Below are 22,995 nucleotides of genomic sequence, written 5' to 3'. Positions count from 1 at the left end.
AGAAATTTAGAGTAAAGGCGGCGGTTAATCCTCGCCTTACCCACTCGATAATTTTGGGGACTGATTGGCCGGGATTTCAGGAATTAATGTCACATTTAGTGAAAAGTGGGGCCTGCCATAATTTAGCAGGGGGAGGTCCCGGTGTGGCACTGGTGGGAGCAGCTGTCACAGAGCCATCTACGTCATCACCGCGTCAGAGTGAGGAGCAGCAGGTTCTTCCTCCCTCTCTCGGGGAATCCGTCACGGATTTCCCGTTAGAGCAGTCACGAGACGAGACTCTGCTGCATGCGTTTGACCAAGTGAGAGTAATAGATGGTCAAATGCTCCAGCCAAACACCACCCCGTCCTTCCCCTATTTCTCCATTATTAAGGATAGGTTATACCTAGTGACGCAGGACACTCAGATGGAGGAACCGATAACACAGCTTTTGATCCCAAAGAGCCACTGGGAATTTATATTCCAGGCGGCTCACTTTAATCCCATGGCCAGACACTTAGGGCAGGTACCTCGTATAGTGAAGGCTACATCAGGAGGCAGAGCCTTTTCTTACAAAGCCCCACAGTTATGGAACAGCCTTCCAAGTAATGTTCAGGAATCAGACACAATCTCAGCATTTAAGTCTAGGCTGAAAACATATCTGTTTAGTCAAGCCTTTTGTTAATGGTGTTTATGAGGTAAAGGAGTAGATCTGGAGGGTCCTCAGACATAGAGTGATTTGGTAAACTGGGATGTATGGATGCTGTCAGTCCCCACTCACTTGCTCACTCGAGTTTGTTGACGGTGTAGTGGCTGGCTGCTTTATGTCCCAGGGCTCCCTCATGCCTGTGTTACCTTCTGGCTCTCTCCTTTTAGTTATGCTGTCATAGTTAGTTGCCGGAGTCCCTGCTTGTACTCGGTGCAATATGTATACTGCTCCTACTTATTCAGGTGACATTGGGCATACCTAACAACCTGTGTTTTCTTTCCCTCCCCTCCCCCACCCCAAATCTGTCCCTCTGAGTTACATGGAGTCAACAGGAAATCTTTTGGTGGAGACCTCGACTGGCTATCGTAGCCTGCAGGGAATCGGCCGTCAGACTTTCTGTTGCATGTCCCAGACCCGGTGAAATGTAACTGAATTGTCTTGGTCAGCCCTAAGGGTCCCATCTGCATCTCATCATTGCTGAGGAGTGTGCTCCCATCACCCAATCAAGCATCCAGCCAGAGCAGGTCATGATATTTACCATATTAACATGCCATTGTTGTGTGTTATGCCTGATGTAAAGACTCTCGTCTCTGCGAGCCTACCACACAGATTTAATACTTGTCATTTTTAGGGCATACCTAACAACCTGTGTTTTCTTTCTCTCTCTCTTCCCCCCCCAGTCTGTCCCTCTGAGTTACATGTTGATCCTGGGATTGAGATGCTGGCCTCTTCTGCCCCTCGGACCTGCTTGATCCATCCTGGTGCCCTGTGTCTGGTCGGAGTTTTATCGCACCGCTCCTGTGAAGGACGGCCCCATGAGGACAGTTGAGGGTTATACCTGTTAAAACTGTTAATATTATAGTCAGGCTGTCTGTTGTTGCCCAAATGAGGATGGGTTCCCTTTTGAGTCTGGTTCCTCTCAAGGTTTCTTCCTCATGTCGTCTGAGGGAGTTTTTCCTTGCCACCGTCGCCACAGGCTTGCTCATTGGGGATAGATTAGGGATAAAATTAGCTCATGTTTTAAGTCGTTCAAATTCTGTAAAGCTGCTTGCGACAATGTTTATTGTTAAAAGCGCTATACAAATAAACTTGATTTGATTTGATTTGATAAGGCACTAGCCCGAATAATGGCCTGGTTCTATTGGCCAGGGATTCGCGGCGATGTCCGTAGGTGGTGTACGGCGTGCCGCGAATGCCAGTTAGTAAATCCAGCGGCCATTCCAAAAGTGCCTTTTCACCCTCTGCCATTAATCGAGACCCCGTTCGAAAGAATTGGGATGGATCTCGTCGGGCCATTAGATCAGTCAACATGAGGATATCACTTTATTTTAGTTCTGGTGGACTATGCAACGCGATATCTGGAAGCAGTGCCTCTTCGCAATATCTCAGCATGCAGTATTGCGGAAGCACTCTTCTGCGTCATCTCCCAAGTTGGAATCCCCAAAGAGATTCTGACTGATCAAGGCACTATGTTTGTCACGCACACTGCGCGAACTGCATGGGTTACTGGGAATTAAGCCTATCCGCACCAGCGTTTATCACCCACAAACGGATGGCTTAGTCGAATGGTTCAACCGCACCCTCAAGAACATAATTCGAAAATTTGTAAGCGAAGACGCACGCAGCTGGGATAAATGGCTCGAGCCCCTGTTATTCGCAGTGCGAAAGGTCCCACAAGCCTCCACGGGGTTCTCCCCATTCGAATTATTATATGGGCATAAGCCGCGTGGCACTTTAGATGTGCTGTGTGAAAATTGGGAGGAGGGACCTTCAACAAGCAAAAATGAAATTCAATACTGTACGTTATTGACCTGCGCGCCAAACTTCACACTCTCACGCACCTAACCCAGGAGAATTTGCGGCAGGCCCAAGAACGTCAAGTCCATCTGTACGACAGGGGCACGTGCCTTAAGGAATTCACACTGGGAGATAAAGTACTTGTGTTGTTGCCCACGTCGAGCTCCAAATTGATTGCCAGGTGGCAAGGACCCTTTGAGGTCACACGGCGAGTCGGGGACGTCGACTATGAGGTGCGGCGAATGGACAGGGGTGGGGCGTTACAGATTTGCCACCTCAATCTGTTAAAACTTTGGAACAAGGAGGTCCCTGTGGCATTGGTGTCGGTGGTTCCAGAGAAGGCGGAGCTGGGGCCGGAGGTTCAAAAAGTAAAATTGACATCGCCCACTGCTCCGGTCCCCTGTGGAGACCACCTCTCTCTGATCCAACTCATGGAGGTCGCCCAGTTGCAGACAGAATTTTCTGATGCATTCTCACCCCTGCCTGGCCGCACCCACCTCATAGAACACCATATTGATACGCCCCCAGGGGTGGTAGTGCGCAGCCACCCTTACAGACTGCCCGAACACAAAAAAAAAGGTGGTTCAGGAAGAACTCGAGGCCATACTCGAAATGGGCATCATCAAGGAGTCCCACAGTGACTGGAGCAGCCCAGTGGTCTTGGTTCCCAAGGCCGACGGGTCGGTCCAGTTCTGTGTGGACTATAGAAAAGTCAATGCGGTGTCTAAATTCGATGCGTACCCAGTGCCTTGTATTGACGAGTTGCTTGATCAACTAGGCACGGCTCATTTTTTATTCGACACTGGATTTAACAAAGGGATATTGGCAGATCCTCTTGACTCCATTATCCCAAGAAAAAAGCAGCCTTTTCCACACCGTTTGGCTTACACCAGTTCATCACACTTCCTTTTGGGCTGTTTGGGGCACCCGCTACGTTCCAGCAGCTTATGGATAGGGTCCTCCGCCCCCACGCCACCTATGCGGCCGCATACTTGGACGACATCATTATTTATAGTAATGACTGGCCGTGACACCTAAAACATCTAAGGGCCGTCCTTAGGTCGCTGAGGTGAGCGGGTCTCACAGCCAACCCGAAGAAATGTTTGATTGGGCGGGTGGAAGTACGGTATCTGGGCTTCCACTTGAGCAATGGGCAGGTGCGTCCTCAAATTAATAAGACCGCAGCGATTGCGGCCTGCCCGAGGCCCAAGACCAAAAAGGGGGTGAGACAGTTCCTGGGGCTGGCTGGCTACTATCATAGGTTTATACCTAATTATTCGGACGTCACCAGCCCGCTGACTGATCTCACTAAAAAGGGGGCACCAGATCCGGTCCAGTGGACTGAGCAATGCCAGCGGGCTTTCTCTGAGGTAAAGGCTGCACTGTATGGGGGGCCACTGTTACACTCCCCTGACTTTTCTCTCCCCTTTGTTTTGGAGATGGATGCGTCGGACAGAGGGCTGGGGGCTGTTCTGTCCCAGGAGGTGGAGGGGGAGGATCGTCCAGTGCTGTACATCAGCCGGAAGCTGTCGGTGCATGAAGCACGAAGCTATGGTGCTGTCGGGCCGGTACAGCACCATAGAAAAGGAGTGCCTCGCCATCAAGTGGGCGGTCCTCACCCTCCGCTACTACCTACTGGGACACCCTTTCACCCTTTGTTCGGACCACGATCCCCTCCAGTGGCTCCACCACATGAAGGATGCCAACGCGCAGATCACCTGTTGGTATCTGGCACTCCAGCCGTTTAAGTTCAAGGTGGTCCACAGGCCAGGGGCACAGATGGTCATGGCGGATTTCCTCTCCCGTCGGGGGGGGGGGGGGGAGTCTGCTGCAGGCCGGACGGCTCCCCAGCCTGAGTCAGGCGGTGGGGGTATGTGGCAGCGGGGGCGTTGTCAAGCGTCAGTCTGTGAATGGAGGGCGGAGTCAGGGAAGGTAAGTGGCAGAATCACTGCACCTCATGTGAGTTAACCTGTGTTTGTGTGTCTTCCCCAGTGACCGCGCCCTATAAAAGGAGAGAGAGAGCAGAGAAAGGGAGCTCTCTCCCGACTCGAATGCATGTGTGAGTGTGAATGAGCTGAAAAGCCACACATAGCATTAAAAATAAAAGAGTTTCTGAGAACTCTGTTCTGGCCTGCCGTGCTTCTGTGTTCCACCCACCTGCTCTGGTTCTACATACATATATATATATATATATATATATATATATATATATATATATATATCACACAGTGGCATGAAGATATGAAGTTGTGGTGAATGTAGATATCACAAGTGAGTGAAGCAAACAAGTGATATATTTTTCAACACAAAAGCAGATAAACTTCATATCTTCGCACCACCATGCAATGTTCTTTATATTATATGGACAAAGCCACAAAACATACGCAAGTTAATCAAAATAATTTTAATTTTGAAGCAGTTCGCCATTTTGACAATGTGTGTCTAGTCAGCAGGAAAACACTGGGAGTGACGTCATCAGAGTGAAATATCAGGAAATATATTGCACAGATTCGCAATGTATTTCATATGGAAAAAATGCAGGTTTTTCAACATAAGAAGATAAATGTCATATATTCAAACCAACATGTAATTTTCTTTATTATATGGACACATTCACAAACAAAGTACCCAAATTTATCAAAACAATTCATCTATCCTAACAAGTGACATATTGAGAAATATGTCATGGTTTTGGTTCTCGATGTCCCGGATGTAGCTCGTCTGAAAAATGAGTGTCGTATTTCCCAGTAAAACACTCATGTCTATATAATATAATGTATTTTTATGTACTTTGGATTTTCAAAATACATAAAATTCTCGCTGTCTCTCTTATTTACATGTCACATATCTGTTTCTTGTGTTCACATCTTTTTTTTCCTGTAACCTTTATTCCTAGACATACAGAGCAAACCAGGCATCAGAGATCCCAAATAAACAGAATAATATAAAGTAAATTGAGTACATGGCAAATCCAGTTTAAATGTCTTTAAATTGGGGGTTTCCTTCCCAAGCATTCATCTGCTATCTCTGTTTCACATTTCCTGTTATGCTAATTCTGAGTTTCTTGAAAAAGACTGAATGAGTCAGAGATAATAAGCGGCAGGTTATAATTCCCTTTTGGGCGATTTTGGATTCTAGTATTGCTCTTGGGGCTCACTGCTGAAGCTCCTATTTACACCTATGTACACTTCCTAACAAATGCAGTATGCAGTTTTCTGTCAGTGGAATGTGCCTGGTATGACATAATCCTACAAATCCTCATATAAACATATATTAATATACTGAAAAGAAGAGCGCTGTTATGGTTACAGTGCAGTACCATATTACACTGTTGGTCAGACCTGGAAAAAAAATCCTTACTCGAATGTAGTTCACTCCATGTAGCACAGGTCTCTAGGGGCTACAACAGTACACTGTAATTCCAAACACTTCAAGAAAACATCCCAGAACTGGGTCAAGCTGTGAGTTCTTTCCACTTTATATATGATTTAGTAGTGCATCTGGAATGTCATCAAAATATTCTTAATTTCTTACAGTTGCGCATGTGATGAGCACATCACCTGTTTGAGGAGTGTCTTATTCTTGCTTTGTGTAGACTCACATAATAAAAGTGTTTTAGGCAGCAGCAGCAGCATAGTAGGACACTGCCAATGAGCTCCAGATCTGTTAATTAGCATATGAGCTCCTGCCAGATTAACAAGGGAAATGAGATAAACCTCAGGGAGGTGTTTATTAGAAACTCAGCATGCCTTCACTCCATGGGCATCAAAGTTACTTTCGCTGAATATTACTCATCATTTACTAAAGACTTTAACACACACACACACACACACACACACACACACACACACACACAGCTGTGTGTTGGTGAACTGAAAAGATTGATATTTGGATTTGATTTGCACGTTACATAAAGAGATGCAAAGAACAGCATTTAGCTAATTCAATAATCTCTTTCTCTACTTGACACGCCAAGAGTACACAACAAATTTAAGCACACAGTGACCTTTCTTCCAAATTAGACACAGTACTTCTACCTCATACACCTTTGTGTTCGAAGTGAATCAGTAATTTCTCAAACTTGGAAATGCTGTTAAACCTCAACCCAGTGTAGTCAGGAATGTTTTGCACTTTCTAAACTATATCAGTTCTATATCAATCAGTTTCCTTATGCTAGCACTGGTGGATTATTCTTTTCTCTTTTGGAAGACTGGATTGATTGTCTCTCGATACCCAAGTGGTGCCAGATTCGTTTGGTGCTTGAGTTATGTCATGTGCTTCAATACTTACCACACTTAACTAAAATGACTAATGAAGTGGCAAAGAGAAATCAGCAAAATGTTGCCAAACCAAAACCTCCAAGCTTTGCATGACTGACAGACATGTAGCTATTAAATATACTAACTGGTATATGACACTACGAGGGATGCTAACAGTGTTGAGCACTTTCAGGTTAATTGTAACACAATAATGCCGCTTTTCCACTACCAACGCGGCTGAGTTGGGCTGAGCCGTGCCGTGCTGAGTTGGGCTGAGTCGAGCTGAGTGGGGCTGTTGGTGTTGCATTTCGACTACAATCGCGCTGAACCGTGCTGGCTGGAAGTGGGTGGACACATTGGGTGGAGTTAGCGAAAGTGGGTGGACGTCAGGTGATGTCGTTAGGCGGCGCAAACAGTGACATCAGTGAGCTTTTAAGCGGTAGTCTCACGACCCGGATAGTAAACAATAAACATGGAGGACATGGAGTTGTTAGTGTTGCTGGTCTTGGTGCTGTGGCTTGTTGTCACCGACAACGCCAACAGATACTGGCAAGAGCGTATAGATGAGGCGAGGTGCATAAGGCTTCATAATTCTCGTAATTCGTAATTCTCCTTCTTCCAGGTTTACGGTGTTTACAGATCCCAGCGTGCTCGCGGGGCGCGTGTGGGCATGTGAGGACACTCTTCCTCACCAATCAGTGCACAGGGGAGTGTCTCCTCATGCCCCCAGCCTCACTCAGCTCGGTTTGGCTCGCTTCTGCCCCACTCCAAAACCGTGCGAGTTTTGGGGGCTGAGCAGGGCTGAAGCGAGCTGAGTCGTGCTGTTCTTAGATAGTCGAAACGCGAGCCGTGTTGGGCTGAAGTGAGCTGAAGCGAGCTGAAGTGAGCTGAAAAAGGGTAGTGGAAAAGGGCCATAATTGTGTTAACTGCAACACAGTATATCGCATACCTAGATGTCTTAGTCTAGTGTCGTATGAAGTCAAGTCGTTTATTTGTATAGCGCTTTTAACAATAGACATTGTCGCAAAGCAACTTTACAGAAAATTAAAGACTTTAAATATGAGCTAATTTGATCCCTAATTTATCCCCAATGAGCAAGCCTGTGGCAACAGTGGCAAGGAAAAACTCCCTCAGACGACACAAGGAAGAAACCTCGAGAGGAACCAGATTCAAAAAGAAACCCATCCTCATCTGGGTGATAACAGATAACATGATTATAAATAACTCACTTCTATAACAGTGTTCTATATAGTCACAAAGTATAACTGTGTAACCAGGAAATTCATTATAGCTTTCACATGAAGTCTGTTTTGAAGTTATAAACAACAACAACAACGTTTAATTTATGCCTTTCACCAACCCAAGGATGCTTTACCTACAGTTATCTTAGCAGAAAAATGAGCAAAAATTAGCATAATTGTAAAAAGTAAACTTGCGGAAAAAATCTATTAATACAGTAATGTACTTTTGACTAATGATTGCCTTGCATATATTTTCCAGATGTCATGTCACTGCATCAAGGTTCCTGTCACTGCTGAACCAAAAACTCCCATGATCCTCAGACAAGAACTACCAATCACGTCAAACACCGGATCATATGACACGTATATCCTAGTCACAATTTCCAGATCTTGATTAGCCCTGTTCACATACTCCTTTAAATAACAAATGTAAATGATTGTAAATGTAAATATAACAAATAATAAATGACTTTCAGCAGATCATTGTGACCTTTTACTTGTTCTAGGTTTTTAAATTCTCACTCTTCTCTTTGGTTTTGTGTGACTGTGATTTACACAATAAATCTGCACTTGCATCCAACCTGCTTGAGTCTGACACCAGTCCTGACAGGGATTAAGATAAGGCTGTTATAAAGGCTTCAGAAACAATATCCATCCATCCATCCATCCATAACCACTTATCCTGTGCAGGGTCTTGGGCAAGCTGGAGCCTATCCCAGCTGATTATGGGTGAGAGGCGGGGTACACCTTGGACAAGTCATCAGATCATCACAGGGCTGACACATAGAGACAAACAACCATTCAGACTCACCTTCGCACCTACAGTCAATTTAGAGCCACCAATTAACCTAACCTGCATGTCTTTGGACTGTAGGGGAAACCAGAGCACCCGGAGGAAACCCACGCAGACACGGGGAGAACATGCAAACTCCACACACAGAAAGGCCCCGTCAGCCACTGGGCTCGAACCCAGAGCCTACTTGTTGTGAAGCAACAGTGCTAACCACTACACCACTGTGCCACCCTTCAAAAACAGTAGAGAACTAATAAAGCACTAATGGGGCAAAAACTAAACTTAATTACACTGTATGAGCATCTGTTTTAGGATGTTTCTGGGATTTTATGAAAAATAAAAGGCAACTATTAATGTGATAATGGTGCAATACTGCAACCTAGAGAACATAGCACAGAATCATATAACCAAGATGAATTTGTTTGGCCCAAATGCATGTATCACAAGCTCAACATTTTAGATCAACCAAAACCAATGAGAAAATATTTATCTGTGGAGACTTTTCCTGTTGACAAGGATTCTGATACACGCATATATATATATATATATATATATATATATATATATATATATATATAATGTGTGTGTGTATATATATATATATATATATATATATATATATATATATATATACACACCATGTATATGTGTGTGTGTATATATATATATATATATATATATATATATATATATATATATATACACACACCATGTATATGTGTGTGTATATATATATATATATATATATATATATATATATAATCTCATTATCTCTAGCCGCTTTATCCTGTTCTACAGGGTCGCAGGCAAGCTGGAGCCTATCCCAGCTGACTACGGGCGAAAGGCGGGGTACACCCTGGACAAGTCGCCAGGTCATCACAGGGCTGACACATAGACACAGACAACCATTCACACTCACATTCACACCTACGGTCAATTTAGAGTCACCAGTTAACCTAACCTGCATGTCTTTGGACTGTGGGGGAAACCGGAGCACCCGGAGGAAACCCACGCGGACACGGGGAGAACATGCAAACTCCGCACAGAAAGGCCCTCGCCGGCCACGGGGCTCGAACCCGGACCTTCTTGCTGTGAGGCGACAGCGCTAACCACTACACCACCGTGCCGCCCATATATATATATATATATATATATATATATATACACACTACCGTTCAAAAGTTTGGGGTCACTTTGAAATTTCCTTATTTTTGAAAGAAAAGCACTGTTCTTTTCAATGAAGATCACTTTAATCAGAAATACACTCTATACATTGCTAATGTGGTAAATGACTATTCTAGCTGCAAATGTCTGGTTTTTGGTGCAATATCTACATAGGTGTATAGAGGCCCATTTCCAGCAACTATCACTCCAGTGTTCTAATGATACAATGTGTTTGCTCATTGCCTCAGAAAGCTAATGGATGATTAGAAAACCCTTGTACAATCATGTTAGCACAGCTGAAAACAGTTTAGCTCTTTAGAGAAGCTATAAAACTGACCTTCCTTTGAGCAGATTGAGTTTCTGGAGCATCACATTTGTGGGGTCGATTAAATGCTCAAAATGGCCAGAAAAATGTCTTGACTATATTTTCTATTAATTTTACAACTTATGGTGGTAAATAAAAGTGTGACTTTTCATGGAAAACACAAAATTGTCTGGGTGACCCCAAACTTTTGAACGGTAGTGTGTGTGTATATATATATATATATATATATATATATATATATATATATATATATATATAGCTGGACCCAGTGGCTAGACCCAGCTTGGAGCCAGTCTAGAATGGAGAAGTAAGGCACCTCCTTCCCTCCACTAGCCTGGGTGTACGCCTTGGGCAAGCGTTAGCACACCCTAAGCCTCCCCTGTCAGGGATACGACGTTTCACGGACAGATGGGGTTCGATAGTCTTGGCGGGCAGCTCATCTAGGAGAGGGAAAACCCCAATCTCAAACCTCCGCTGCCTTGCGGGCATACCCTTTTGCGGGAAAGGTTTCAGGAGTAAACCCCGAGGATAAATCTGGAGCTGGAGTCCCATTGGCAGTTGGTTTCTGTGCACAGAATCCCTCTGACAACTCCTGCGACGTTGCTGGACCCATAACGTACTGGTGTACTCCTTTCCTTTGGACCACCCATCAATGTGGAGAGGGGAGTCTTTCCACCTGGGTAACAGTCAGTCTCCTGAATTTCCTACCCAGGCCCTGCACACTGGAGAGGACACTCCATCTTCACTATAACAGCGTAGGCACAACATGGGAAGCAGCAGTCTACTGGTTATAAGTCACGGCTCGATTGACGTAGAGCTAGGCGCCAGGGGCTTCTTCCGACGGTGGGAGAGGCTATTGAGCCTCATTAGACAGCTACCGCCCGCCTCAAGCTGGGCAGCCCCCAGTCAATTAGGTGCTGTCTCGTCATGATCTGCCTGCTTCGTAAGGTGGACGAGGTCTAGGATAATACTGAACAGCGGATCACAAAACTATCACCAGGCACAAACAAAGGAAAACATAAATCACACACTCTTAAACTGGGTACTTGGAATGTCAGGACAATGACACCTGGCCTGACCAAAGACCTAAATGCAATATGTGATGCTCAAAAGACTGCTGTGATAGATCTGGAACTATGCAAACTACAGTTGGATATTGTTGCCCTTCAGGAAACTAGACTACTTAACTCAGGCTCTATCAGGGAAAAAGAGTATATTTTTTCTGGCAAGGTCATCCATCAGGGAGCACGAGAGAATATGGTGTTGGTTTTGCAGTCAGAAACAACTTGCTAGGGTCCATTATTCCTCCACAAGAAGGTAGCGAACGTATCTTGTCCCTGCAGCTACAGACATCTGTTGGGTTAATGACAATCATCAACTCTTATGCTCCAACAATGTCTTCTACTGATGATGCTAAAGACCAGTTTTTTGATGAACTCAGTGTAGCCATCAGAAAGATCTCCAGCACTAATAAAATCTTCATTCTAGGTGGCTTTAACGCTAGAGTTGGTAAAGATCAACACTCGTGGCCAAACTGTCTGGGTCACTTTGGCGTAGGAAGGCTAAATGAAAATGGTCAACGGCTGCTTGAACTATGCTGCCTGCATAATCTCTGTGTTACCAACACATATTTCAATACTAAACCACATCACAGGGTCTCGTGGAGGCATCCCCGTTCTAAACATTGGCATCAACTCGATTTGATTCTGACTCTGAGGAAGGACTTACAATGCGTCAAGCTCACTCGCTCATACCACAGCGCTGATTGCGATACTGACCACTCTTTAGTTTGCAGCAAAGTGAAGCTAATCTCTAAAACGCTTCATCATGCAAAAAAGAAGTGTCTATCTCACATTAACACAACTAACACACGTGATCCAGAAAAGGTCCAGAAATTCACATCGTTATTGGAAAGTGCTCTACTCAGCACAGCTACCAACTCTGCCTGCAAGCGTTGGGAGCATTTTAGGAACGTTCTCTACAACTCTGCCTTAGAAGCCTTTGGTAAAAAACAAAATAAATATCCTGATTGGTTCGAAGCTTACTCAGAGGAGATACTACCACTCATAGGCTACGTTTACATTAGACCGTATCTGTCTCATTTTCTTCGCGGATGCACTGTCCGTTTACATTAAACCGCCTGGAAACGCCGGGAAACGGGAATCCGCCAGCGTCCACGTATTCAATCCAGATCGTGTCAGCTCCGGTGCTGTGTAAACATTCAGAATACGCGGATACGCTGTGCTGAGCTCTAGCTGGCGTCTCATTGGACAACGTCACTGTGACATCCACCTTCCTGATTCGCTGGCGTTGGTCATGTGACGCGACTGCTGAAAAACCGCGCGGACTTCCGCCTTGTATCACCTTTCATTAAAGAGTATAAAAGTATGAAAATACTGCAAATACTGATGCAAATACTGCCCATTGTGTAGTTATGATTGTCTTTAGGCTTGCCATCCTTCCACTTGCAAGTAGTAAGTGATATGTGCTGGGATCACACACACAGCGGCTCAGTCCCGAATCGTGGCTTATGCACTTCACTCGCGCGCTCTGTGAGCTGCGCAGGGCCGGAGTGCGCACCCTCCAGAGGGCACTCGCTGTTCAGGGCGAAGTGATTTGGAGCGCAGGATGCCTGCGGAGCCGAGCGTATCCGTGTATTGGCATTGCTATGTGCACGCAAATCGTGTATTGGTGTTGCTGTGTGCACACTAATCGTTTTAAAAACGTTAATCTGATGATCCGCTGATACGGTCTAATGTAAACATGGGCATAGAAGAGAAGAGACAAGCACTATTATCTTACAAAAACACCCCCAGCAAGGAAAATCTTCAAGTTTTACGATCAGCATGCAGCAGAGTAAGACAAACAGCAAAGCACTGTGTAAACAAGTACTGGGTTCAACTCTGTTCCAAAATACAAAAAGCTGCAGACACTGGAAATGTCAAAGAAATGTATAATGTATCAAGAAGGCGTTTGGCCCCACAAAGAAGTCGACTGCCCCTCTAAAAACTTTGGCAGGAGAAGTCATACAGGACAGAGAGAAACAGATGGAATGCTGGGTGGAACACTATTCCAATCTTTATGGAAAAGAGACTGTGGTAAATGAAGGTGCATTGAATGCTATAGAAAGAGTATCAGTGCTAGTAGACCTTGACAGAGAGCCAGATCTGGATGAGGTAAACAAGGCAATAAAGTTATTTGCCTCTGGAAAAGCTCCTGGTAAAGATGGCATACCCCCTGAAATTCTGAAATGCTGCACCAACAATATTCTGCTAGCCGAGTTACATGAGATCCTTTGTTTATGCTGGGGCGAAGGAGTCATTCCTCAGGACATGCATGATGCCAACATTATCACACTTTACAAGAACAAAGGTGACAGGAGTGACTGCAGCAACTACCATGGGATATCCCTTTTAAGCATTGTTGGCAAAGTGTTTGCTAGAGTAGTGCTGAAAAGACTACAGGTTCTTGCTGAAAGAGTGTATCCAGAATCTCAATATGGTTTTAGAGGAAACAGATCGACTATCGACATGGTGTTCTCTCTTAGACAACTTCAAGAGAAATGTAGAGAACAGCGTAGACTGCTCTTTATTGCATTCATTGATCTAACTAAAGCATTCGATCTTGTCAGTTGTGCTGGCTTGTTTGAGATCTTGGATAAGATTGGTTGCCCTCCCCTACTTCTCAATATTATCAAGTCTTTCCACGACAATACTCATGGCACAATTGTCTTTGATGGTTCAACGTCTGACCCCTTTGTCATTCGAAATGGAGTCAAACAGGGGTGCGTACTTGCCCCCACATTATTTGGGATTTTCTTTTCCGTACTGCTGAAACAGGCATTTGGATCGTTTACTGAAGGCATTTATCTACACACCAGATCAGATGGAAAGCTCTTTAATCTCTCCCATCTGAAAGCTCTAACCAAAGTTCAAGTGAGATGTCTCAGAGAATTTCTCTTTGCTGACGATGCTGCTATCACCACTCATTCAGAAGAAGATCTGCAAAAACTAATTGATTCCTTCAGTTCCGCGTGCCAAGATTTTGGTCTCGTCATCAGCCTGAAAAAAACCCAAGTTATGGGCCAAGATGTAGATTGCCCACCCTCAATCAAAATTGCTGACTATGAACTAGAAGTTGTTCATGACTTTGTATATCTAGGCTCTTCAATATCTGATACTTTATCACTAGATGCAGAGATAAGCAAGCGTATTGGCAAAGCATCTACAACAATGTCAAGGCTTACAAAGAGAGTGTGGGAAAACAAATACCTGTCCAATTACACCAAGATACAAGTCTACAGAGCTTGTGTTGTGAGTACCTTACTATACGGTTGCGAGTCATGGACCTTACATGCATACCAAGAAAGACGATTGAATAGCTTCCATACGAGATGTCTTCGTAGCATCTTGGGTATCACCTGGAAAGACAAAGTACCAAACAACATCGTACTTGAGAGAGCTGGGACCATCAGCATGTATGCCACCATCAAACAAAGACGCTTGCGCTGGCTGGGGCACGTTGTCTGCATGAACGATGGTAGAATACCAAAAGATCTTCTCTATGGTGAGCTTGCTGAAGGAAAGCGCCTGACTGGCAGGCCAAAGCTACGGTTTAAGGATGTTGGTAAACGTGATCTGAAGGCCGTCAACATCAACACCAACACTTGGGAAAAGCAAGCCGCTGACAGAGTCTCATGGAAGCAAGCAGTGAAGACTGGTATTGACTATTTTGAGTCTTCCTCTAGACAAAGAGCTGATGAGAAAACACAGCTGAGAAAGAAGTGCACCCAGCTACCTTTGCCTTCAACACAGTTTCTATGCCCTAACTGTGGCAGAGACTGTCATGCCAAAATCGGCTTAATAAGCCACTCAAAAGTGTGTAGTCCATAGTCTTAGAGACTGAAGGAGGCCAATATATATATATATACACGTGTGTATATGTGGCAGCAGGGGCATGGCCAAGCAGTGAATGGAGGGCGGGGTCAGGGAAGGTAAGTGGCTAAGTCATTCCACCTACTGTCAATTAATGTGTGTGTGTTTGTTACAGGGACGAAGCATAAAAGGAGGGGGAGAGCAGAGAAAAGAGGCTCCGGACCGGAATGTGTGTGTGTGTGCATGCGCACGCACGCACATGTGCGGCTGAAAGGCTATATACCTCTCTTTAAAAAATAAACGTTTGTAAGAACTTCAGGTTCCGCCTGCCATGCTTCTGTACTCCACCCACATCAGGGATTTACTACAGTGGTGCTGAAACCCGGGCTCGAGTACGGAAAGGAACCACCCCATGGAGTCCTCGCCAATTATGGAGCTCGTCCATGCCCTCGCTGCTGCCCAGCAGAACCAGCATCAACTGCTGACTGCTCTCCGGAAGGACCAGGAACAACGCTTTGAAGCCTTGATGCTGGACCAGTGGGAAGATCGCCAGGCGTTCCCGCATCTGCTGGCGTCGGCAGGGGCGTCCAACATTACCACCCTGGACTCCCCTCATGTCACCCTCACGAAGATGGGCCTGCATGACAAGCCTGAAGCCTTCATTACTCTCTTTGAGCAAGCGGCCCAAGTGTGGGGGTGGCCAATCGAGCAGCGCGTGGCTCACCTCCTCCCACTCTTGACACGCAAGGCGCAGCTCGCGGTGCAGCAGCTCCCTGCCGACAGCCAGCTCAACTAAGCCGACCTCAAGAGGGCCATTTTGCAGTGGGTCAGCCGCTCCCCGGAGCAACATCGCCAGCGGTTCCGGAAGCTGACACTGGAGGAGGTCGGCCGACCGTTTGCATTTGGCAAACAACTCTGGGACGCCTGCCGGCAGTGGCTGAGGGCAGAAGACTGCAACGCTGACAGGACCATCGACCTGGTGGCACTGGAACAGTTCATCTCTCGGCTTCTGGAAGGAACGGCAGAATGGGTCCAGTGTCACTGCCCAGCCTTGCTCCAATGAGCCATCGAGTTGGCGGAGGACCATCTGGCAGTGGTTCCAATGACAGGCGGATAAGGCGAAGGTGCCTCTCCTCGTTTCTCTTCTCTCCCCCCTTTCTCTCTTCCTCTCGCCCCATTCCCCCACCATGGAGGCGGGGGCCGACTCCTCAGCTGGCCTGTCGCACCCATGGTGTCCTCCCGTCTCCCTCTTCCGTGTCTGTGTCTTTCCCCCCTCAGGTGAGTGATCCCCTTAACACTGGTGCAGAGGGAAAGCCTGGGCCGGTATGCTGGCGTGGTGGGGAGCCGGGACATCTCTAGAATCAGGGATCTGCAAGGGAGGTGGAAGCTGTGATCCAGATTCCCAATGCGCCAGAGACCGCCTCCGATCAGGCCGGAACATATCGCATACCGGTAAGTGTTCAAGGGGATACATATCAAGCTTTGGTGGATTCCGGTTGTAATCAGACCTCAATTCACCAACGCCTGGTGCAAGGGGAGGCACTGGGGAGAGCACAAGCGGTGAAAGGTTTGTGTGTGCACGGGGATGTTCACAATTATCCCTTAGTGTCTGTCCGTATTCTATTCTGGGGCCAAATGCATAAAGGTAGCGGTTAGTCCTCATCTCACCCACTCGTTGATTTTGGGTATTGATTGGCCAGGGTTTAAAAAACTGATGGAATATTTAACACATAGTGGGTCCTGCACTACTAGGTCATGGGAAGATCCCAGTGTGGCATTGACTGGAGAAGCTGTCACAGAGCCATCTACGTCAGCACCGCATCAGAGTGAGGAGCAGCCCGCTCCTCCTCCCTCTCTCAGAGATTCCCTTGGGGATTTCCTGTTAGAGCAGTCGCGAGATGAGACTCTGTGGCATGCGTTTGACCAAGTGAGAGTAATCGATGGTTAAACTCTTCAGCCAAGCGTGGCACTGACCTTCCCTTATTTTGCTATTATTAAAGATAGATTGTACCGAGTGATGCAGGACACTCAAACTAGTGGACAAATAACCCAATTGTTAATCCCAAAGAGCCATAGGGAACTCATATTCCATGTGGCTCATTTTAATCCCATGGCTGGACACTTGGGGCAAGATAAAACACTAATCCAAACAATGGCCTGGTTCTACTGGCCAGGGATTCGCGGGGATGTCTGTAGGTGGTGTATAGCGTGCCGTGAATGGCAATTAGTAAATCCCGCGGCCACTCCAAAAGCACCTTTGCGCCCTCTACCTCTAATTAAGACCCCGTTTGAGTGAATTGGGATGGATCTCGTCGGGCCATTAGATCAGTCGGCACGAGGGTATCACTTTATTCTAGTTCTGGTGGACTATGCAATGCGATATCCAGAAGCAGTGCCTCTCCGCAATAGCTCAGCATGCAGTATTGCAGAAGTGCTCTTCTGCTTTATCTCCTGGGTCGGGATTCTGAAAGAAATCCTGACAGACCAAGGCACTTCATTTATGTCACGCACACTGCGCAAACTGTATGGGTTATTGGGGATTAAGTCTATCTGCACCAGTGTCTATCACCCACAAACGGATGGCTTAGTAGAGCGATTTAACCAAACACTCAAGAACATAATCCGGAAATTCGTACGTGAAGATGCATGTAATTGGAATAAGTGGCTCGAGCCCCTGTAATTTGCAGTATGAGAGGTCCCACAAGCCTCCACGGGGTTTTCTCCATTTGAATTATTATACGGACGTAAGCCGCGTGGCATTCTGGACGTGCTACGAGAAAATTGGGAGGACGATCTTCGCCTAGCAGAAACGAAATCCAGTACATTCTTGACCTGCACGCAAAACTCCACACCCTCACACACCTAACCCAGGAGAATTTGCGGCAAGCACAAGAACGTCAAAGCCAGCTGTATGACAGGGGCACACGCTTTAGCGAGTTCATGTTGGGAGACAAAGTGCCCGTATTATTGCCCACGTCGAGCTCCAAATTAGTTGTCAAGTGGCAAGGGCCCTTCGAGGTCACATGGCGAGTCGGAGACGTCGACTATGAAGTGAGGCGAACGGATAGGGGCGGGGCATTGCAAATCTACCACCTCAACCCTTTAAAATGTTGGAATGAGGGGGTCCCCATGGCGTTGGCGTCGGTAGTCCCGGAGAAGGCGGAGCTGGGGCCGGAGGTGAAAAAGATAACATCTTGGACCACTCCGGTCCCTTGTGAAGACCACCTCTCACCGGCCCAACTCATGGAGTTGGCCAAGTTGCAAAAGGAATTTTCTGACATGTTCTCGCCCCTTCCTGGTTCTACCCACCTCCAGGGGCATAGCTAGGATTTTTCAAAGGGGGGGTCACACACTAACTGGCAGCTTGAGTACATTATGTAACAAAAAATAATTACCATTGCTAGTTTTAGGTAGCGTAGAAACTGGCTCTTCCATTATTGCTGTTTCTTCCACATTTTCTTGATGATGTGTTCTAGAAACGGCACACTAAAACTTAGCTTCGAAGCCACAAAATGCAACTTTGATGGAAAAAATATATAATAAATTGCTTACCTCTCTTCATGTCAAAAGGAGGAAAGTTTTGCTTGTTTTGACATGGCAAATTATTAACACGAGGAAATACTCGTAATTTGCAACTAAAAAGACTGCAGCTACACTGGCAGCTTGACCATGCTTTCTAGTGCAATCGTGTTGCGCTTGCACAGGACTGTGTCAGTCCTGCGCACTTTGGCTTGTCCACCTGAAGGCATGCCTCTGCCTGCGTGCGCACCTAACAAGCTCTGGCACGCATGGCATTAACAAAGAACACCTGTCTTTAATCAGTGAACAATGTTTGGGCTATTTAAGGACCGTGCCCATGCAAGGACAATGTGAAGTATTACGCCGTGTCTAATATGCCTTCCAGAGCCTTGTTCCCTGTCCTTGTTGACCTCCTGGTTTTTCAACTCCTGTTTCTCTTCCCTTGATCTTGTAAGTTTTGCCTCTGATATTCTGTCCGCACCTCGATTGACCTCCTGCCTGTTTCCTCGATTATGACTTTGCCTGCTGTTTCGGACTGTTTGCCTGTTGTGTGCGTTTCACGCACTTTATGCTCATATTGCACTGTGTATTATTTAACATATCTGCACTTACATCTGCCTCTCCCGCACACACTGGGTTTTCACGCCCAAACCACAGGAAATCAAGGTTATAGAAACCCTAATGAGGCTGAGATGACAATCTAGTTTTTTTTTTTAAAAGTTAGAAAAATTACAGTGGGTGCTTTTCTAATATTCTTATGTGGCTATTGAAAAAATGTATGATCCGACAAAGGGGGGGGGTCACGGGCACCCCAGGACCCCTCCCAGCTATGCCCCTGCCCACCTCATAGAACACCACATCAAAATGCCCCTGGGAGTGGTAGTGCGTAGCCTCCCTTACTGCTTTCCCGAACACAAGAAAAAGGTGGTTCGGGACGAACTCAAGGCCATGCTCAAAATGGGCATAATCAAGGAGTCCCACAGTGACTGGAGCAGCCCAGTGGTCCTGGTTCCCATGACTGACGGGTCAGTCTGGTTCTGTGTGGACTATAGAAAGGTCAACACAGTGTCTAAATTTGATGCCTACCCAATGCCTCGCATTGATGAGTTGCTTGATTGGTTAGGCGCTGCTCGCTTTTATTCGACACTGGATCTAACAAAGGGATATTGGCAGATCCCCTTGACTCCTCTATCCCGAGAGAAAATGACCTTTTCCAGACCGTTTGTATTACACCAATTTGTCACGCTCCCTTTTGGTTTATTTGGGGTGCCTGCTACATTCCAGCAGCTTATGGACAGCGTCCTCCGCCCTCACACTGCCTACACGGCCGCATATTTAGATGATATAATAATCTACAGCCATGATTGGCCGTGGCACTTGGAACACCTGAGGACTGTTCTAAAGTCGCTGAGGCGTGCGGGCCTCACAGCTAACCCAAAAAAGTGTGCAATTGGGCGGGTGGAAGTATGGTATCTGGGGTTCCACTTGGGTCATGGGCAGGTGTGTTCCCAAATTAACAAGACTGCAGCGATTGCAGCCTGCCCGAGGCCCAAGACCAAAAAGGACGTGAGACAGTTCCTGGGGCTGGCTGGCTATTATCGTAGGTTTATACCTAATTATTCGGACGTCACCAACTGATCTCACTAAAAAGGGGGCTCCAGATCCGGTCCAGTGGATGGAGCAGTGCCACCAGGCCTTCTCTGAGGTAAAGGCTGCACTGTGTGGGGGGCCACTTTTACACTCCCCTGACTTTTCTCTCCCCTTTATTTTGCAGACTGATGCATTGGATGGAGGCCTGGGGGCTGTTTTGTCCCAGAAGGTGGAGGGCGAGGAGCACCCCATGCTGTACATCAGCTAGAAACTCTCAATGAGTTAAAGCAAATACAGCATGATAGAGAAGGAGTGTCTTGCCATCAAGTGGGCGGTCCTTGCCCTCTGATACTACCTGCTGGGGAGCCCTTTCACTCTCTGTTCAGACCACGTGTCCCTCCAGTGGCTCCACTGCGTGAAGGATGCCAATGCACAGATCACCCGTTGGTATCTCGCTCTCCAGCCATTTAAGTTCGAGGTGATCCACAGGCTGGGGGCACAAATGGTGGTGGCGTACTTCCTGTCTCCTCGGGGGGGGGGGGGGGGGGGGGGGGGGGGGGGGTAGTCAGCTTCAGGCCGGACGGCTCCCCGGCCTGAGTCGGGTGGTGGGGGTATGTGGCAGTGGGGTGTGGCCAAGTAGCAGTCTGTGAATGGAGGGCGGGGTCGGGGAAGGTAAGTGGCTAAGTCATTCCACCTGCTGTCAATTAATGTGTGTGTGTTTGTTACAGGGACGGAGCATAAAAGGAGGGGGAGAGCAGAGAAAAGAGGCTCCCGACCAGAATGCATGCATGTGTGTGTGTGTGCGCGTGTGTGGGGGAGTGAGGCTGAAAGGCTATATACCTCATCTCATCTCATCTCATTATCTCTAGCCGCTTTATCCTTCTACAGGGTCGCAGGCGAGCTGGAGCCTATCCCAGCTGACTACGGGCGAAAGGCGGGGTACACCCTGGACAAGTCGCCAGGTCATCACAGGGCTGACACATAGACACAGACAACCATTCACACTCACATTCACACCTACAGTCAATTTAGAGTCACCAGTTAACCTAACCTGCATGTCTTTGGACTGTGGGGGAAACCGGAGCACCCGGAGGAAACCCACGCGGACACGGGGAGAACATGCAAACTCCACACAGAAAGGCCCTTGCCGGCCACGGGGCTCGAACCCGGACCTTCTTGCTGTGAGGCGACAGCGCTAACCACTACACCACCGTGCCGCCGGCTATATACCTCTCTTTAAAAAATAAATGTTTGTAAGAACTTCAGGTTCTGCTTGCCGTGCTTCTGTACCCCACCCACATCAGGGATTTGCTACAATATATATACAGTATAGAGAGAGAGACAGAGAGAGAGACAGAGAGAGAGATAAAGCTTTCAAGCCCATAATTACTCCAAAGTATTTCTGAGACAATTTGTATATAATTTGCACTTCTAAGATGTTCTAAGGTTCAATATTCTGATTAATTAACATAGCACGATTTAATTAAATTGATAAACCTAGCCTTCAGAAATGTTACAGTTCCCCAGTGGAATTAAATAAATTGCAGATGCAAACACAATAGGAGACTGCAGTTTCCTTTGTGCTGTCACTGCGCCTATTTCATGCATTACCAAGAAATAACTGGAATTACTGCAAACAATTACTGTAAAGAAGCATTTGGACAGAAAACAGTGTGCATCATAAAGGTCACTAAAAATAGAGATACAGAAAGCAAATTATTGGGGGACATAATACTTTAAATGTTGTAAAATCTATAAAACTGTCACATTTGTATTTGTGCTTAAATAATATACAAGTACCACATGCAATATCATTATCATGACCGTAAATAAAACCCATAAAAATAATCTGACCATGATTCCCTTTCTGTGATATGCCATATGTAATGCGAAAAGTTAGGCTGCACTTGAAGAGATACATATCAAAGCCATGCTCTTGCGACCTTGTAAGATGTCAAATGAGTCCAATGTGTCAAATGTATCAAAACATGCACCTTAGCTGAGATATTATTATTATTATTATTATTATTATTATTATTATTGTTGGTTTAGGGGAAAAACAATTTTAATCAGTTTTGTTTAACTTAAAACTCTGTGTCTTGTTTCATTTATCAATCAGTCACACATTTATTTCGGATGTGCATGTAAGTACTGGATATATGCATTCCTAGAAAGTGATGCAGATGACGTCAGTGGTAAAAGACCATTGCTGGCGACCAAGTAGGACAATCCTATAATGAATAACATCTCCAGGTTGTGCAAATTATGCAACTTGTGTTTTTACAAATCTGTTGCAGGTGCAGCATTGCACTAGTAAAACAGGTGAAATGTATAAGGGCAATTCTTCAGCAGAGAGGCCACAATTATGAAATGATTAAGATTGCCTTAACTAGTCAGCTCAGTCACTACGTTTACATGCACATAGAGAGAATCGAATTTCTGCCGTTGCTCGACTGAAATCGAAGTTCAAAATGCCATGTATACACCTTAATTCGGCTGAAATTGAACCGAACTTGATTTCTCGGAATCGAGCTACACGACCTAGTTTATGCGATTTCTGCCGAGCTATTTTGCGCATGTATACCCTATCGAGCTAGCTGTCGAGCTACTTCCGGAAGTGACGAGTGACGAGACCACAAGCGGGAAACACAACAGCCTCGGTCGGCATGACAACGAATCATGACAACGGCATGAATCTTTTCTTTTTGTGGCATTGTTTGCACTGTTAAAATTTAGCTCACTTACTG

This window comes from Neoarius graeffei, chromosome 11 (assembly GCF_027579695.1).
Source record: "Neoarius graeffei isolate fNeoGra1 chromosome 11, fNeoGra1.pri, whole genome shotgun sequence".
In the NCBI taxonomy this organism is placed as follows: Eukaryota; Metazoa; Chordata; class Actinopteri; order Siluriformes; family Ariidae; genus Neoarius; species Neoarius graeffei.
Note: the sequence above shows the minus strand (reverse complement) of the source record.